This window comes from Brienomyrus brachyistius, chromosome 1, assembly GCF_023856365.1.
Source record: "Brienomyrus brachyistius isolate T26 chromosome 1, BBRACH_0.4, whole genome shotgun sequence".
NCBI classification, from domain to species: domain Eukaryota; kingdom Metazoa; phylum Chordata; class Actinopteri; order Osteoglossiformes; family Mormyridae; genus Brienomyrus; species Brienomyrus brachyistius.
In genome coordinates this window covers 29787107-29802842 of record NC_064533.1, presented here as the reverse complement: position 1 = coordinate 29802842, position 15736 = coordinate 29787107, and the positions used below count along the sequence as shown (strand labels likewise).

General features: G+C 42.3%; 25 non-coding genes across 25 annotated transcripts; all 25 read left to right on the top strand.

Moving 5' to 3' along the window:
- The first annotated feature begins 271 nt into the window (after positions 1–271).
- On the top strand, positions 272–344 carry trnav-uac (transfer RNA valine (anticodon UAC)). The gene has a single exon. It is a non-coding gene; the product is annotated as a tRNA-Val (tRNA).
- Positions 345–908: 564 nt separating this feature from the next.
- On the top strand, positions 909–981 carry trnav-uac (transfer RNA valine (anticodon UAC)). The gene has a single exon. It is a non-coding gene; the product is annotated as a tRNA-Val (tRNA).
- Positions 982–1545: 564 nt separating this feature from the next.
- Positions 1546–1618, top strand: trnai-uau (transfer RNA isoleucine (anticodon UAU)). Its single transcript has one exon. It is a non-coding gene; the product is annotated as a tRNA-Ile (tRNA).
- A 564-nt stretch (positions 1619–2182) lies between these two features.
- On the top strand, positions 2183–2255 carry trnav-uac (transfer RNA valine (anticodon UAC)). Its single transcript has one exon. It is a non-coding gene; the product is annotated as a tRNA-Val (tRNA).
- Positions 2256–2819: 564 nt separating this feature from the next.
- trnav-uac (transfer RNA valine (anticodon UAC)) lies at positions 2820–2892 on the top strand. The gene has a single exon. It is a non-coding gene; the product is annotated as a tRNA-Val (tRNA).
- A 564-nt stretch (positions 2893–3456) lies between these two features.
- On the top strand, positions 3457–3529 carry trnav-uac (transfer RNA valine (anticodon UAC)). The gene has a single exon. It is a non-coding gene; the product is annotated as a tRNA-Val (tRNA).
- Positions 3530–4093: 564 nt separating this feature from the next.
- On the top strand, positions 4094–4166 carry trnav-uac (transfer RNA valine (anticodon UAC)). The gene has a single exon. It is a non-coding gene; the product is annotated as a tRNA-Val (tRNA).
- A 564-nt stretch (positions 4167–4730) lies between these two features.
- On the top strand, positions 4731–4803 carry trnav-uac (transfer RNA valine (anticodon UAC)). Its single transcript has one exon. It is a non-coding gene; the product is annotated as a tRNA-Val (tRNA).
- A 564-nt stretch (positions 4804–5367) lies between these two features.
- On the top strand, positions 5368–5440 carry trnav-uac (transfer RNA valine (anticodon UAC)). The gene has a single exon. It is a non-coding gene; the product is annotated as a tRNA-Val (tRNA).
- A 564-nt stretch (positions 5441–6004) lies between these two features.
- On the top strand, positions 6005–6077 carry trnav-uac (transfer RNA valine (anticodon UAC)). Its single transcript has one exon. It is a non-coding gene; the product is annotated as a tRNA-Val (tRNA).
- Positions 6078–6641: 564 nt separating this feature from the next.
- On the top strand, positions 6642–6714 carry trnav-uac (transfer RNA valine (anticodon UAC)). Its single transcript has one exon. It is a non-coding gene; the product is annotated as a tRNA-Val (tRNA).
- A 564-nt stretch (positions 6715–7278) lies between these two features.
- Positions 7279–7351, top strand: trnav-uac (transfer RNA valine (anticodon UAC)). The gene has a single exon. It is a non-coding gene; the product is annotated as a tRNA-Val (tRNA).
- A 564-nt stretch (positions 7352–7915) lies between these two features.
- Positions 7916–7988, top strand: trnav-uac (transfer RNA valine (anticodon UAC)). Its single transcript has one exon. It is a non-coding gene; the product is annotated as a tRNA-Val (tRNA).
- Positions 7989–8552: 564 nt separating this feature from the next.
- Positions 8553–8625, top strand: trnav-uac (transfer RNA valine (anticodon UAC)). Its single transcript has one exon. It is a non-coding gene; the product is annotated as a tRNA-Val (tRNA).
- Positions 8626–9189: 564 nt separating this feature from the next.
- trnav-uac (transfer RNA valine (anticodon UAC)) lies at positions 9190–9262 on the top strand. The gene has a single exon. It is a non-coding gene; the product is annotated as a tRNA-Val (tRNA).
- A 564-nt stretch (positions 9263–9826) lies between these two features.
- trnav-uac (transfer RNA valine (anticodon UAC)) lies at positions 9827–9899 on the top strand. The gene has a single exon. It is a non-coding gene; the product is annotated as a tRNA-Val (tRNA).
- Positions 9900–10463: 564 nt separating this feature from the next.
- On the top strand, positions 10464–10536 carry trnav-uac (transfer RNA valine (anticodon UAC)). Its single transcript has one exon. It is a non-coding gene; the product is annotated as a tRNA-Val (tRNA).
- Positions 10537–11100: 564 nt separating this feature from the next.
- trnav-uac (transfer RNA valine (anticodon UAC)) lies at positions 11101–11173 on the top strand. Its single transcript has one exon. It is a non-coding gene; the product is annotated as a tRNA-Val (tRNA).
- Positions 11174–11737: 564 nt separating this feature from the next.
- trnav-uac (transfer RNA valine (anticodon UAC)) lies at positions 11738–11810 on the top strand. Its single transcript has one exon. It is a non-coding gene; the product is annotated as a tRNA-Val (tRNA).
- A 564-nt stretch (positions 11811–12374) lies between these two features.
- trnai-uau (transfer RNA isoleucine (anticodon UAU)) lies at positions 12375–12447 on the top strand. The gene has a single exon. It is a non-coding gene; the product is annotated as a tRNA-Ile (tRNA).
- Positions 12448–13011: 564 nt separating this feature from the next.
- Positions 13012–13084, top strand: trnav-uac (transfer RNA valine (anticodon UAC)). Its single transcript has one exon. It is a non-coding gene; the product is annotated as a tRNA-Val (tRNA).
- A 564-nt stretch (positions 13085–13648) lies between these two features.
- On the top strand, positions 13649–13721 carry trnav-uac (transfer RNA valine (anticodon UAC)). The gene has a single exon. It is a non-coding gene; the product is annotated as a tRNA-Val (tRNA).
- A 564-nt stretch (positions 13722–14285) lies between these two features.
- Positions 14286–14358, top strand: trnai-uau (transfer RNA isoleucine (anticodon UAU)). Its single transcript has one exon. It is a non-coding gene; the product is annotated as a tRNA-Ile (tRNA).
- Positions 14359–14922: 564 nt separating this feature from the next.
- On the top strand, positions 14923–14995 carry trnav-uac (transfer RNA valine (anticodon UAC)). Its single transcript has one exon. It is a non-coding gene; the product is annotated as a tRNA-Val (tRNA).
- A 564-nt stretch (positions 14996–15559) lies between these two features.
- trnav-uac (transfer RNA valine (anticodon UAC)) lies at positions 15560–15632 on the top strand. Its single transcript has one exon. It is a non-coding gene; the product is annotated as a tRNA-Val (tRNA).
- The last annotated feature ends 104 nt before the right edge of the window (positions 15633–15736 follow it).

The window sequence follows — 15736 nt, the reverse complement described above, 5'->3', positions numbered from 1 at the left end:
ACGGTAGTGAGAATTCTCTTGTGAATTGTTCGGCTATGAAAACAGCAGTTGCTTTGTGTTTCTGAATCTTGTGTAGTATGAGGAAGTGATTTGATTGGGATGAAGTCAGTTTCCAGGTGCTTGACTAAAGTCGTCTGAAATAAGAACTAATGCTAGCATGTGGGCATGACTGCATTGCAAAGGAGGCCAGCTGCTGGTTTTTCATGAGCCGCTGAGAATTAGCAGATTGCATAAAATTCCCTTTGGTTAAAGAAAGGGAAGCTTGTCAGTTGTTTCCATAGTGTAGTGGTTATCACGTTCGCCTTACACGCGAAAAGTCCTCGGTTCGAAACCGAGTGGAAACATGCTATTTCTCTGCTTTTAGCCCAAGCTTCAAAGCCGACACACCAGTGAAACCAAGTTGCCCTTATTCCTTAGTCTCACACGCCGAGCCAATGCGTGACATTCCACAAAGTGTCACTTTTCACTTTCTGAATAGTTGTTTATTAGAAAATATGCAAGCAAGCGCCTTGATTTTCATGTTCAATCATCACGATGTTGATGCTTCTTAGCGGTTGTCCGGAGCAGAGATCTTGCAGAAGTTGAGTGTGAAATCATTGATCCCTTTGAAATTCAACGATACCTTGCCAATACTATTACGGTAGTGAGAATTCTCTTGTGAATTGTTCAGCTATGAAAACAGCAGTTGCTTTGTGTTTCTGAATCTTGTGTAGTATGAGGAAGTGATTTGATTGGGATGAAGTCAGTTTCCAGGTGCTTGACTAAAGTCGTCTGAAATAAGAACTAATGCTAGCATGTGGGCATGACTGCATTGCAAAGGAGGCCAGCTGCTGGTTTTTCATGAGCCGCTGAGAATTAGCAGATTGCATAAAATTCCCTTTGGTTAAAGAAAGGGAAGCTTGTCAGTTGTTTCCATAGTGTAGTGGTTATCACGTTTGCCTTACATGCGAAAGGTCCTCGGTTCGAAACCGAGTGGAAACATGCTATTTCTCTGCTTTTAGCCCAAGCTTCAAAGCCAACACACCAGTGAAACTAAGTTGCCCTTATTTCTCAGTCTCACACACCGAGCCAATGCGTGACATTCCACAAAGTGTCACTTTTCACTTTCTGAATAGTTGTTTATTAGAAAATATGCAAGCAAGCGCCTTGATTCTCATGTTCAATCATCACGATGTTGATGCTTCTTAGCGGTTGTCCGGAGCAGAGATCTTGCAGAAGTTGAGTGTGAAATCATTGATCCCTTTGAAATTCAACGATACCTTGCCAATACTATTACGGTAGTGAGAATTCTCTTGTGAATTGTTCAGCTATGAAAACAGCAGTTGCTTTGTGTTTCTGAATCTTGTGTAGTATGAGGAAGTGATTTGATTGGGATGAAGTCAGTTTCCAGGTGCTTGACTAAAGTCGTCTGAAATAAGAACTAATGCTAGCATGTGGGCATGACTGCATTGCAAAGGAGGCCAGCTGCTGGTTTTTCATGAGCCGCTGAGAATTAGCAGATTGCATAAAATTCCCTTTGGTTAAAGAAAGGGAAGCTTGTCAGTTGTTTCCATAGTGTAGTGGTTATCACGTTCGCCTTATACGCAAAAGGTCCTCGGTTCGAAACCGAGTGGAAACATGCTATTTCTCTGCTTTTAGCCCAAGCTTCAAAGCCGACACACCAGTGAAACCAAGTTGCCCTTATTCCTTAGTCAAACACGCCGAGCCAATGCGTGACATTCCACAAAGTGTCACTTTTCACTTTCTGAATAGTTGTTTATTAGAAAATATGCAAGCAAGCGCCTTGATTTTCATGTTCAATCAGCACGATGTTGATGCTTCTTAGCGGTTGTCCGGAGCAGAGATCTTGCAGAAGTTGAGTGTGAAATCATTGATCCCTTTGAAATTCAACGATACCTTGCCAATACTATTACGGTAGTGAGAATTCTCTTGTGAATTGTTCGGCTATGAAAACAGCAGTTGCTTTGTGTTTCTGAATCTTGCGTAGTATGAGGAAGTGATTTGATTGGGATGAAGTCAGTTTCCAGGTGCTTGACTAAAGTCGTCTGAAATAAGAACTAATGCTAGCATGTGGGCATGACTGCATTGCAAAGGAGGCCAGCTGCTGGTTTTTCATGAGCCGCTGAGATTTAGCAGATTGCATAAAATTCCCTTTGATTAAAGACCGGGAAGTTTGTCAGTTGTTTCCATAGTGTAGTGGTTATCACGTTCGCCTTACACGCGAAAGGTCCTCGGTTCGAAACCGAGTGGAAACATGCTATTCCTCTGCTTTTAGCCCAAGCTTCAAAGCCAACACACCAGTGAAACTAAGTTGCCCTTATTTCTCAGTCTCACACACCGAGCCAATGCGTGACATTCCACAAAGTGTCACTTTTCACTTTCTGAATAGTTGTTTATTAGAAAATATGCAAGCAAGCGCCTTGATTCTCATGTTCAATCATCACGATGTTGATGCTTCTTAGCGGTTGTCCGGAGCAGAGATCTTGCAGAAGTTGAGTGTGAAATCATTGATCCCTTTGAAATTCAACGATACCTTGCCAATAATATTACGGTAGTGAGAATTCTCTTGTGAATTGTTCGGCTATGAAAACAGCAGTTGCTTTGTGTTTCTGAATCTTGTGTAGTATGAGGAAGTGATTTGATTGGGATGAAGTCAGTTTCCAGGTGCTTGACTAAAGTTGTCTGAAATAAGAACTAATGCTAGCATGTGGGCATGACTGCATTGCAAAGGAGGCCAGCTGCTGGTTTTTCATGAGCCGCTGAGAATTAGCAGATTGCATGAAATTCCCTTTGCTTAAAGAAAGGGAAGCTTGTCAGTTGTTTCTATAGTGTAGTGGTTATCACGTTCGCCTTACACGCGAAAGGTCCTCGGTTCGAAACCGAGTGGAAACATGCTATTTCTCTGCTTTTAGCCCAAGCTTCAAAGCCGACACACCAGTGAAACCAAGTTGCCCTTATTCCTTAGTCTCACACGCCGAGCCAATGCGTGACATTCCACAAAGTGTCACTTTTCACTTTCTGAATAGTTGTTTATTAGAAAATATGCAAGCAAGCGCCTTGATTTTCATGTTCAATCATCACGATGTTGATGCTTCTTAGCAGTTGTCCGGAGCAGAGATCTTGCAGAAGTTGAGTGTGAAATCATTGATCCCTTTGAAATTCAACGATACCTTGCCAATACTATTACGGTAGTGAGAATTCTCTTGTGAATTGTTCGGCTATGAAAACAGCAGTTGCTTTGTGTTTCTGAATCTTGTGTAGTATGAGGAAGTGATTTGATTGGGATGAAGTCAGTTTCCAGGTGCTTGACTAAAGTCGTCTGAAATAAGAACTAATGCTAGCATGTGGGCATGACTGCATTGCAAAGGAGGCCAGCTGCTGGTTTTTCATGAGCCGCTGAGAATTAGCAGATTGCATAAAATTCCCTTTGCTTAAAGAAAGGGAAGCTTGTCAGTTGTTTCCATAGTGTAGTGGTTATCACGTTCGCCTTACACGCGAAAGGTCCTCGGTTCGAAACCGAGTGGAAACATGCTATTTCTCTGCTTTTAGCCCAAGCTTCAAAGCCGACACACCAGTGAAACCAAGTTGCCCTTATTCCTTAGTCTCACACGCCGAGCCAATGCGTGACATTCCACAAAGTGTCACTTTTCACTTTCTGAATAGTTGTTTATTAGAAAATATGCAAGCAAGCGCCTTGATTTTCATGTTCAATCATCACGATGTTGATGCTTCTTAGCAGTTGTCCGGAGCAGAGATCTTGCAGAAGTTGAGTGTGAAATCATTGATCCCTTTGAAATTCAACGATACCTTGCCAATACTATTACGGTAGTGAGAATTCTCTTGTGAATTGTTCGGCTATGAAAACAGCAGTTGCTTTGTGTTTCTGAATCTTGTGTAGTATGAGGAAGTGATTTGATTGGGATGAAGTCAGTTTCCAGGTGCTTGACTAAAGTCGTCTGAAATAAGAACTAATGCTAGCATGTGGGCATGACTGCATTGCAAAGGAGGCCAGCTGCTGGTTTTTCATGAGCCGCTGAGAATTAGCAGATTGCATAAAATTCCCTTTGCTTAAAGAAAGGGAAGCTTGTCAGTTGTTTCCATAGTGTAGTGGTTATCATGTTCGCCTTACACGCGAAAGGTCCTCGGTTCGAAACCGAGTGGAAGCATGCTATTTCTCTGCTTTTAGCCCAAGCTTCAAAGCCGACACACCAGTGAAACCAAGTTGCCCTTATTCCTTAGTCTCACACGCCGAGCCAATGCGTGACATTCCACAAAGTGTCACTTTTCACTTTCTGAATAGTTGTTTATTAGAAAATATGCAAGCAAGCGCCTTGATTTTCATGTTCAATCATCACGATGTTGATGCTTCTTAGCGGTTGTCCGGAGCAGAGATCTTGCAGAAGTTGAGTGTGAAATCATTGATCCCTTTGAAATTCAACGATACCTTGCCAATACTATTACGGTAGTGAGAATTCTCTTGTGAATTGTTCGGCTATGAAAACAGCAGTTGATTTGTGTTTCTGAATCTTGTGTAGTATGAGTAAGTGATTTGATTGGGATGAAGTCAGTTTCCAGGTGCTTGACTAAAGTCGTCTGAAATAAGAACTAATGCTAGCATGTGGGCATGACTGCATTGCAAAGGAGGCCAGCTGCTGGTTTTTCATAAGCCGCTGAGAATTAGCAGGTTGCATAAAATTCCCTTTGGTTAAAGAAAGGGAAGCTTGTCAGTTGTTTCCATAGTGTAGTGGTTATCACATGCGCCTTACACGCGAAAGGTCCTCGGTTCGAAACCGAGTGGAAACATGCTATTCCTCTGCTTTTAGCCCAAGCTTCAAAGCCAACACACCAGTGAAACTAAGTTGCCCTTATTTCTCAGTCTCACACACCGAGCCAATGCGTGACATTCCACAAAGTGTCACTTTTCACTTTCTGAATAGTTGTTTATTAGAAAATATGCAAGCAAGCGCCTTGATTCTCATGTTCAATCATCACGATGTTGATGCTTCTTAGCGGTTGTCCGGAGCAGAGATCTTGCAGAAGTTGAGTGTGAAATCATTGATCCCTTTGAAATTCAACGATACCTTGCCAATAATATTACGGTAGTGAGAATTCTCTTGTGAATTGTTCGGCTATGAAAACAGCAGTTGCTTTGTGTTTCTGAATCTTGTGTAGTATGAGGAAGTGATTTGATTGGGATGAAGTCAGTTTCCAGGTGCTTGACTAAAGTTGTCTGAAATAAGAACTAATGCTAGCATGTGGGCATGACTGCATTGCAAAGGAGGCCAGCTGCTGGTTTTTCATGAGCCGCTGAGAATTAGCAGATTGCATGAAATTCCCTTTGCTTAAAGAAAGGGAAGCTTGTCAGTTGTTTCTATAGTGTAGTGGTTATCACGTTCGCCTTACACGCGAAAGGTCCTCGGTTCGAAACCGAGTGGAAACATGCTATTTCTCTGCTTTTAGCCCAAGCTTCAAAGCCGACACACCAGTGAAACCAAGTTGCCCTTATTCCTTAGTCTCACACGCCGAGCCAATGCGTGACATTCCACAAAGTGTCACTTTTCACTTTCTGAATAGTTGTTTATTAGAAAATATGCAAGCAAGCGCCTTGATTTTCATGTTCAATCATCACGATGTTGATGCTTCTTAGCAGTTGTCCGGAGCAGAGATCTTGCAGAAGTTGAGTGTGAAATCATTGATCCCTTTGAAATTCAACGATACCTTGCCAATACTATTACGGTAGTGAGAATTCTCTTGTGAATTGTTCGGCTATGAAAACAGCAGTTGCTTTGTGTTTCTGAATCTTGTGTAGTATGAGGAAGTGATTTGATTGGGATGAAGTCAGTTTCCAGGTGCTTGACTAAAGTCGTCTGAAATAAGAACTAATGCTAGCATGTGGGCATGACTGCATTGCAAAGGAGGCCAGCTGCTGGTTTTTCATGAGCCGCTGAGAATTAGCAGATTGCATAAAATTCCCTTTGCTTAAAGAAAGGGAAGCTTGTCAGTTGTTTCCATAGTGTAGTGGTTATCACGTTCGCCTTACACGCGAAAGGTCCTCGGTTCGAAACCGAGTGGAAACATGCTATTTCTCTGCTTTTAGCCCAAGCTTCAAAGCCGACACACCAGTGAAACCAAGTTGCCCTTATTCCTTAGTCTCACACGCCGAGCCAATGCGTGACATTCCACAAAGTGTCACTTTTCACTTTCTGAATAGTTGTTTATTAGAAAATATGCAAGCAAGCGCCTTGATTTTCATGTTCAATCATCACGATGTTGATGCTTCTTAGCAGTTGTCCGGAGCAGAGATCTTGCAGAAGTTGAGTGTGAAATCATTGATCCCTTTGAAATTCAACGATACCTTGCCAATACTATTACGGTAGTGAGAATTCTCTTGTGAATTGTTCGGCTATGAAAACAGCAGTTGCTTTGTGTTTCTGAATCTTGTGTAGTATGAGGAAGTGATTTGATTGGGATGAAGTCAGTTTCCAGGTGCTTGACTAAAGTCGTCTGAAATAAGAACTAATGCTAGCATGTGGGCATGACTGCATTGCAAAGGAGGCCAGCTGCTGGTTTTTCATGAGCCGCTGAGAATTAGCAGATTGCATAAAATTCCCTTTGCTTAAAGAAAGGGAAGCTTGTCAGTTGTTTCCATAGTGTAGTGGTTATCATGTTCGCCTTACACGCGAAAGGTCCTCGGTTCGAAACCGAGTGGAAGCATGCTATTTCTCTGCTTTTAGCCCAAGCTTCAAAGCCGACACACCAGTGAAACCAAGTTGCCCTTATTCCTTAGTCTCACACGCCGAGCCAATGCGTGACATTCCACAAAGTGTCACTTTTCACTTTCTGAATAGTTGTTTATTAGAAAATATGCAAGCAAGCGCCTTGATTTTCATGTTCAATCATCACGATGTTGATGCTTCTTAGCGGTTGTCCGGAGCAGAGATCTTGCAGAAGTTGAGTGTGAAATCATTGATCCCTTTGAAATTCAACGATACCTTGCCAATACTATTACGGTAGTGAGAATTCTCTTGTGAATTGTTCGGCTATGAAAACAGCAGTTGATTTGTGTTTCTGAATCTTGTGTAGTATGAGTAAGTGATTTGATTGGGATGAAGTCAGTTTCCAGGTGCTTGACTAAAGTCGTCTGAAATAAGAACTAATGCTAGCATGTGGGCATGACTGCATTGCAAAGGAGGCCAGCTGCTGGTTTTTCATAAGCCGCTGAGAATTAGCAGGTTGCATAAAATTCCCTTTGGTTAAAGAAAGGGAAGCTTGTCAGTTGTTTCCATAGTGTAGTGGTTATCACATGCGCCTTACACGCGAAAGGTCCTCGGTTCGAAACCGAGTGGAAACATGCTATTTCTCTGCTTTTAGCCCAAGCTTCAAAGCCGACACACCAGTGAAACCAAGTTGCCCTTATTCCTTAGTCTCACACGCGGAGCCAATGCGTGACATTCCACAAAGTGTCACTTTTCACTTTCTGAATAGTTGTTTATTAGAAAATATGCAAGCAAGCGCCTTGATTTTCATGTTCAATCATCACAATGTTGATGCTTCTTAGCAGTTGTCCGGAGCAGAGATCTTGCAGAAGTTGAGTGTGAAATCATTGATCCCTTTGAAATTCAACGATACCTTGCCAATACTATTACGGTAGTGAGAATTCTCTTGTGAATTGTTCGGCTATGAAAACAGCAGTTGCTTTGTGTTTCTGAATCTTGTGTAGTATGAGGAAGTGATTTGATTGGGATGAAGTCAGTTTCCAGGTGCTTGACTAAAGTCGTCTGAAATAAGAACTAATGCTAGCATGTGGGCATGACTGCATTGCAAAGGAGGCCAGCTGCTGGTTTTTCATGAGCCGCTGAGAATTAGCAGATTGCATAAAATTCCCTTTGCTTAAAGAAAGGGAAGCTTGTCAGTTGTTTCCATAGTGTAGTGGTTATCACGTTCGCCTTACACGCGAAAGGTCCTCGGTTCGAAACCGAGTGGAAACATGCTATTTCTCTGCTTTTAGCCCAAGCTTCAAAGCCGACACACCAGTGAAACCAAGTTGCCCTTATTCCTTAGTCAAACACGCCGAGCCAATGCGTGACATTCCACAAAGTGTCACTTTTCACTTTCTGAATAGTTGTTTATTAGAAAATATGCAAGCAAGCGCCTTGATTTTCATGTTCAATCAGCACGATGTTGATGCTTCTTAGCGGTTGTCCGGAGCAGAGATCTTGCAGAAGTTGAGTGTGAAATCATTGATCCCTTTGAAATTCAACGATACCTTGCCAATACTATTACGGTAGTGAGAATTCTCTTGTGAATTGTTCGGCTATGAAAACAGCAGTTGCTTTGTGTTTCTGAATCTTGCGTAGTATGAGGAAGTGATTTGATTGGGATGAAGTCAGTTTCCAGGTGCTTGACTAAAGTCGTCTGAAATAAGAACTAATGCTAGCATGTGGGCATGACTGCATTGCAAAGGAGGCCAGCTGCTGGTTTTTCATGAGCCGCTGAGATTTAGCAGATTGCATAAAATTCCCTTTGATTAAAGACCGGGAAGTTTGTCAGTTGTTTCCATAGTGTAGTGGTTATCACGTTCGCCTTACACGCGAAAGGTCCTCGGTTCGAAACCGAGTGGAAACATGCTATTCCTCTGCTTTTAGCCCAAGCTTCAAAGCCAACACACCAGTGAAACTAAGTTGCCCTTATTTCTCAGTCTCACACACCGAGCCAATGCGTGACATTCCACAAAGTGTCACTTTTCACTTTCTGAATAGTTGTTTATTAGAAAATATGCAAGCAAGCGCCTTGATTCTCATGTTCAATCATCACGATGTTGATGCTTCTTAGCGGTTGTCCGGAGCAGAGATCTTGCAGAAGTTGAGTGTGAAATCATTGATCCCTTTGAAATTCAACGATACCTTGCCAATAATATTACGGTAGTGAGAATTCTCTTGTGAATTGTTCGGCTATGAAAACAGCAGTTGCTTTGTGTTTCTGAATCTTGTGTAGTATGAGGAAGTGATTTGATTGGGATGAAGTCAGTTTCCAGGTGCTTGACTAAAGTTGTCTGAAATAAGAACTAATGCTAGCATGTGGGCATGACTGCATTGCAAAGGAGGCCAGCTGCTGGTTTTTCATGAGCCGCTGAGAATTAGCAGATTGCATGAAATTCCCTTTGCTTAAAGAAAGGGAAGCTTGTCAGTTGTTTCTATAGTGTAGTGGTTATCACGTTCGCCTTACACGCGAAAGGTCCTCGGTTCGAAACCGAGTGGAAACATGCTATTTCTCTGCTTTTAGCCCAAGCTTCAAAGCCGACACACCAGTGAAACCAAGTTGCCCTTATTCCTTAGTCTCACACGCCGAGCCAATGCGTGACATTCCACAAAGTGTCACTTTTCACTTTCTGAATAGTTGTTTATTAGAAAATATGCAAGCAAGCGCCTTGATTTTCATGTTCAATCATCACGATGTTGATGCTTCTTAGCAGTTGTCCGGAGCAGAGATCTTGCAGAAGTTGAGTGTGAAATCATTGATCCCTTTGAAATTCAACGATACCTTGCCAATACTATTACGGTAGTGAGAATTCTCTTGTGAATTGTTCGGCTATGAAAACAGCAGTTGCTTTGTGTTTCTGAATCTTGTGTAGTATGAGGAAGTGATTTGATTGGGATGAAGTCAGTTTCCAGGTGCTTGACTAAAGTCGTCTGAAATAAGAACTAATGCTAGCATGTGGGCATGACTGCATTGCAAAGGAGGCCAGCTGCTGGTTTTTCATGAGCCGCTGAGAATTAGCAGATTGCATAAAATTCCCTTTGCTTAAAGAAAGGGAAGCTTGTCAGTTGTTTCCATAGTGTAGTGGTTATCACGTTCGCCTTACACGCGAAAGGTCCTCGGTTCGAAACCGAGTGGAAACATGCTATTTCTCTGCTTTTAGCCCAAGCTTCAAAGCCGACACACCAGTGAAACCAAGTTGCCCTTATTCCTTAGTCTCACACGCCGAGCCAATGCGTGACATTCCACAAAGTGTCACTTTTCACTTTCTGAATAGTTGTTTATTAGAAAATATGCAAGCAAGCGCCTTGATTTTCATGTTCAATCATCACGATGTTGATGCTTCTTAGCAGTTGTCCGGAGCAGAGATCTTGCAGAAGTTGAGTGTGAAATCATTGATCCCTTTGAAATTCAACGATACCTTGCCAATACTATTACGGTAGTGAGAATTCTCTTGTGAATTGTTCGGCTATGAAAACAGCAGTTGCTTTGTGTTTCTGAATCTTGTGTAGTATGAGGAAGTGATTTGATTGGGATGAAGTCAGTTTCCAGGTGCTTGACTAAAGTCGTCTGAAATAAGAACTAATGCTAGCATGTGGGCATGACTGCATTGCAAAGGAGGCCAGCTGCTGGTTTTTCATGAGCCGCTGAGAATTAGCAGATTGCATAAAATTCCCTTTGCTTAAAGAAAGGGAAGCTTGTCAGTTGTTTCCATAGTGTAGTGGTTATCATGTTCGCCTTACACGCGAAAGGTCCTCGGTTCGAAACCGAGTGGAAGCATGCTATTTCTCTGCTTTTAGCCCAAGCTTCAAAGCCGACACACCAGTGAAACCAAGTTGCCCTTATTCCTTAGTCTCACACGCCGAGCCAATGCGTGACATTCCACAAAGTGTCACTTTTCACTTTCTGAATAGTTGTTTATTAGAAAATATGCAAGCAAGCGCCTTGATTTTCATGTTCAATCATCACGATGTTGATGCTTCTTAGCGGTTGTCCGGAGCAGAGATCTTGCAGAAGTTGAGTGTGAAATCATTGATCCCTTTGAAATTCAACGATACCTTGCCAATACTATTACGGTAGTGAGAATTCTCTTGTGAATTGTTCGGCTATGAAAACAGCAGTTGATTTGTGTTTCTGAATCTTGTGTAGTATGAGTAAGTGATTTGATTGGGATGAAGTCAGTTTCCAGGTGCTTGACTAAAGTCGTCTGAAATAAGAACTAATGCTAGCATGTGGGCATGACTGCATTGCAAAGGAGGCCAGCTGCTGGTTTTTCATAAGCCGCTGAGAATTAGCAGGTTGCATAAAATTCCCTTTGGTTAAAGAAAGGGAAGCTTGTCAGTTGTTTCCATAGTGTAGTGGTTATCACATGCGCCTTACACGCGAAAGGTCCTCGGTTCGAAACCGAGTGGAAACATGCTATTTCTCTGCTTTTAGCCCAAGCTTCAAAGCCGACACACCAGTGAAACCAAGTTGCCCTTATTCCTTAGTCTCACACGCGGAGCCAATGCGTGACATTCCACAAAGTGTCACTTTTCACTTTCTGAATAGTTGTTTATTAGAAAATATGCAAGCAAGCGCCTTGATTTTCATGTTCAATCATCACAATGTTGATGCTTCTTAGCAGTTGTCCGGAGCAGAGATCTTGCAGAAGTTGAGTGTGAAATCATTGATCCCTTTGAAATTCAACGATACCTTGCCAATACTATTACGGTAGTGAGAATTCTCTTGTGAATTGTTCGGCTATGAAAACAGCAGTTGCTTTGTGTTTCTGAATCTTGTGTAGTATGAGGAAGTGATTTGATTGGGATGAAGTCAGTTTCCAGGTGCTTGACTAAAGTCGTCTGAAATAAGAACTAATGCTAGCATGTGGGCATGACTGCATTGCAAAGGAGGCCAGCTGCTGGTTTTTCATGAGCCGCTGAGAATTAGCAGATTGCATAAAATTCCCTTTGCTTAAAGAAAGGGAAGCTTGTCAGTTGTTTCCATAGTGTAGTGGTTATCACGTTCGCCTTACACGCGAAAGGTCCTCGGTTCGAAACCGAGTGGAAACATGCTATTTCTCTGCTTTTAGCCCAAGCTTCAAAGCCGACACACCAGTGAAACCAAGTTGCCCTTATTCCTTAGTCTCACACGCCGAGCCAATGCGTGACATTCCACAAAGTGTCACTTTTCACTTTCTGAATAGTTGTTTATTAGAAAATATGCAAGCAAGCGCCTTGATTTTCATGTTCAATCATCACGATGTTGATGCTTCTTAGCGGTTGTCCGGAGCAGAGATCTTGCAGAAGTTGAGTGTGAAATCATTGATCCCTTTGAAATTCAACGATACCTTGCCAATACTATTACGGTAGTGAGAATTCTCTTGTGAATTGTTCGGCTATGAAAACAGCAGTTGCTTTGTGTTTCTGAATCTTGTGTAGTATGAGGAAGTGATTTGATTGGGATGAAGTCAGTTTCCAGGTGCTTGACTAAAGTCGTCTGAAATAAGAACTAATGCTAGCATGTGGGCATGACTGCATTGCAAAGGAGGCCAGCTGCTGGTTTTTCATAAGCCGCTGAGAATTAGCAGGTTGCATAAAATTCCCTTTGGTTAAAGAAAGGGAAGCTTGTCAGTTGTTTCCATAGTGTAGTGGTTATCACGTTCGCCTTATACGCAAAAGGTCCTCGGTTCGAAACTGAGTGGAAACATGCTATTTCTCTGCTTTTAGCCCAAGCTTCAAAGCCGACACACCAGTGAAACCAAGTTGCCCTTATTCCTTAGTCTCACACGCCGAGCCAATGCGTGACATTCCACAAAGTGTCACTTTTCACTTTCTGAATAGTTGTTTATTAGAAAATATGCAAGCAAGCGCCTTGATTTTCATGTTCAATCATCACGATGTTGATGCTTCTTAGCGGTTGTCCGGAGCAGAGATCTTGCAGAAGTTGAGTGTGAAATCATTGATCCCTTTGAAATTCAACGATACCTTGCCAATACTATTACGGTAGTGAGAATTCTCTTGTGAATTGTTCAGCTATGAAAACAGCAGTTGCTTTGTGTTTCTGAATCTTGTGTAGTATGAGGAAGTGATTTGATTGGGATGAAGTCAGTTTCCAGGTGCTTGACTAAAGTCGTCTGAAATAAGAACTAATGCTAGCATGTGGGCATGACTGCATTGCAAAGGAGGCCAGCTGCTGGTTTTTCATGAGCCGCTGAGAATTAGCAGATTGCATAAAATTCCCTTTGGTTAAAGAAAGGGAAGCTTGTCAGTTGTTTCCATAGTGTAGTGGTTATCACGTTCGCCTTACACGCGAAAGGTCCTCGGTTCGAAACCGAGTGGAAACATGCTATTTCTCTGCTTTTAGCCCAAGCTTCAAAGCCGACACACCAGTGAAACCAAGTTGCCCTTATTCCTTAGTCTCACACGCCGAGCCAATGCGTGACATTCCACAAAGTGTCACTTTTCACTTTCTGAATAGTTGTTTATTAGAAAATATGCAAGCAAGCGCCTTGATTTTCATGTTCAATCATCACGATGTTGATGCTTCTTAGCAGTTGTCCGGAGCAGAGATCTTGCAGAAGTTGAGTGTGAAATCATTGATCCCTTTGAAATTCAACGATACCTTGCCAATACTATTACGGTAGTGAGAATTCTCTTGTGAATTGTTCGGCTATGAAAACAGCAGTTGCTTTGTGTTTCTGAATCTTGTGTAGTATGAGGAAGTGATTTGATTGGGATGAAGTCAGTTTCCAGGTGCTTGACTAAAGTCGTCTGAAATAAGAACTAATGCTAGCATGTGGGCATGACTGCATTGCAAAGGAGGCCAGCTGCTGGTTTTTCATGAGCCGCTGAGAATTAGCAGATTGCATAAAATTCCCTTTGCTTAAAGAAAGGGAAGCTTGTCAGTTGTTTCCATAGTGTAGTGGTTATCACGTTCGCCTTACACGCGAAAGGTCCTCGGTTCGAAACCGAGTGGAAACATGCTATTTCTCTGCTTTTAGCCCAAGCTTCAAAGCCGACACACCAGTGAAACCAAGTTGCCCTTATTCCTTAGTCTCACACGCCGAGCCAATGCGTGACATTCCACAAAGTGTCACTTTTCACTTTCTGAATAGTTGTTTATTAGAAAATATGCAAGCAAGCGCCTTGATTTTCATGTTCAATCATCACGATGTTGATGCTTCTTAGCGGTTGTCCGGAGCAGAGATCTTGCAGAAGTTGAGTGTGAAATCATTGATCCCTTTGAAATTCAACGATACCTTGCCAATACTATTACGGTAGTGAGAATTCTCTTGTGAATTGTTCGGCTATGAAAACAGCAGTTGCTTTGTGTTTCTGAATCTTGTGTAGTATGAGGAAGTGATTTGATTGGGATGAAGTCAGTTTCCAGGTGCTTGACTAAAGTCGTCTGAAATAAGAACTAATGCTAGCATGTGGGCATGACTGCATTGCAAAGGAGGCCAGCTGCTGGTTTTTCATAAGCCGCTGAGAATTAGCAGGTTGCATAAAATTCCCTTTGGTTAAAGAAAGGGAAGCTTGTCAGTTGTTTCCATAGTGTAGTGGTTATCACGTTCGCCTTATACGCAAAAGGTCCTCGGTTCGAAACTGAGTGGAAACATGCTATTTCTCTGCTTTTAGCCCAAGCTTCAAAGCCGACACACCAGTGAAACCAAGTTGCCCTTATTCCTTAGTCTCACACGCCGAGCCAATGCGTGACATTCCACAAAGTGTCACTTTTCACTTTCTGAATAGTTGTTTATTAGAAAATATGCAAGCAAGCGCCTTGATTTTCATGTTCAATCATCACGATGTTGATGCTTCTTAGTGGTTGTCCGGAGCAGAGATCTTGCAGAAGTTGAGTGTGAAATCATTGATCCCTTTGAAATTCAACGATACCTTGCCAATACTATTACGGTAGTGAGAATTCTCTTGTGAATTGTTCAGCTATGAAAACAGCAGTTGCTTTGTGTTTCTGAATCTTGTGTAGTATGAGGAAGTGATTTGATTGGGATGAAGTCAGTTTCCAGGTGCTTGACTAAAGTCGTCTGAAATAAGAACTAATGCTAGCATGTGGGCATGACTGCATTGCAAAGGAGGCCAGCTGCTGGTTTTTCATGAGCCGCTGAGAATTAGCAGATTGCATAAAATTCCCTTTGGTTAAAGAAAGGGAAGCTTGTCAGTTGTTTCCATAGTGTAGTGGTTATCACGTTCGCCTTACACGCGAAAAGTCCTCGGTTCGAAACCGAGTGGAAACATGCTATTTCTCTGCTTTTAGCCCAAGCTTCAAAGCCGACACACCAGTGAAACCAAGTTGCCCTTATTTCTTAGTCTCACACACCGAGCCAATGCGTGACATTCCACAAAGTGTCACTTTTCACTTTCTGAATAGTTGTTTATTAGAAAATATGCAAGGAAGCGCCTTGATTTTCATGTTCAATCATCACGATGTTGATGCTTCTTAGCGGTTGTCCGGAGCAGAGATCTTGCAGAAGTTGAGTGTGAAATCATTGATCCCTTTGAAATTCAACGATACCTTGCCAATACTATTACGGTAGTGAGAATTCTCTTGTGAATTGTTCGGCTATGAAAACAGCAGTTGCTTTGTGTTTCTGAATCTTGTGTAGTATGAGGAATTGATTTGATTGGGATGAAGTCAGTTTCCAGGTGCTTGACTAAAGTCGTCTGAAATAAGAACTAATGCTAGCATGTGGGCATGACTGCATTGCAAAGGAGGCCAGCTGCTGGTTTTTCATGAGCCGCTGAGAATTAGCAGATTGCATAAAATTCCCTTTGCTTAAAGAAAGGGAAGCTTGTCAGTTGTTTCCATAGTGTAGTGGTTATCACGTTCGCCTTACACGCGAAAAGTCCTCGGTTCGAAACCGAGTGGAAACATGCTATTTCTCTGCTTTTAGCCCAAGCTTCAAAGCCGACACACCAGTGAAACCAAGTTGCCCTTATTCCTTAGTCTCACACGCCGAGCCAATGCGTGACATTCC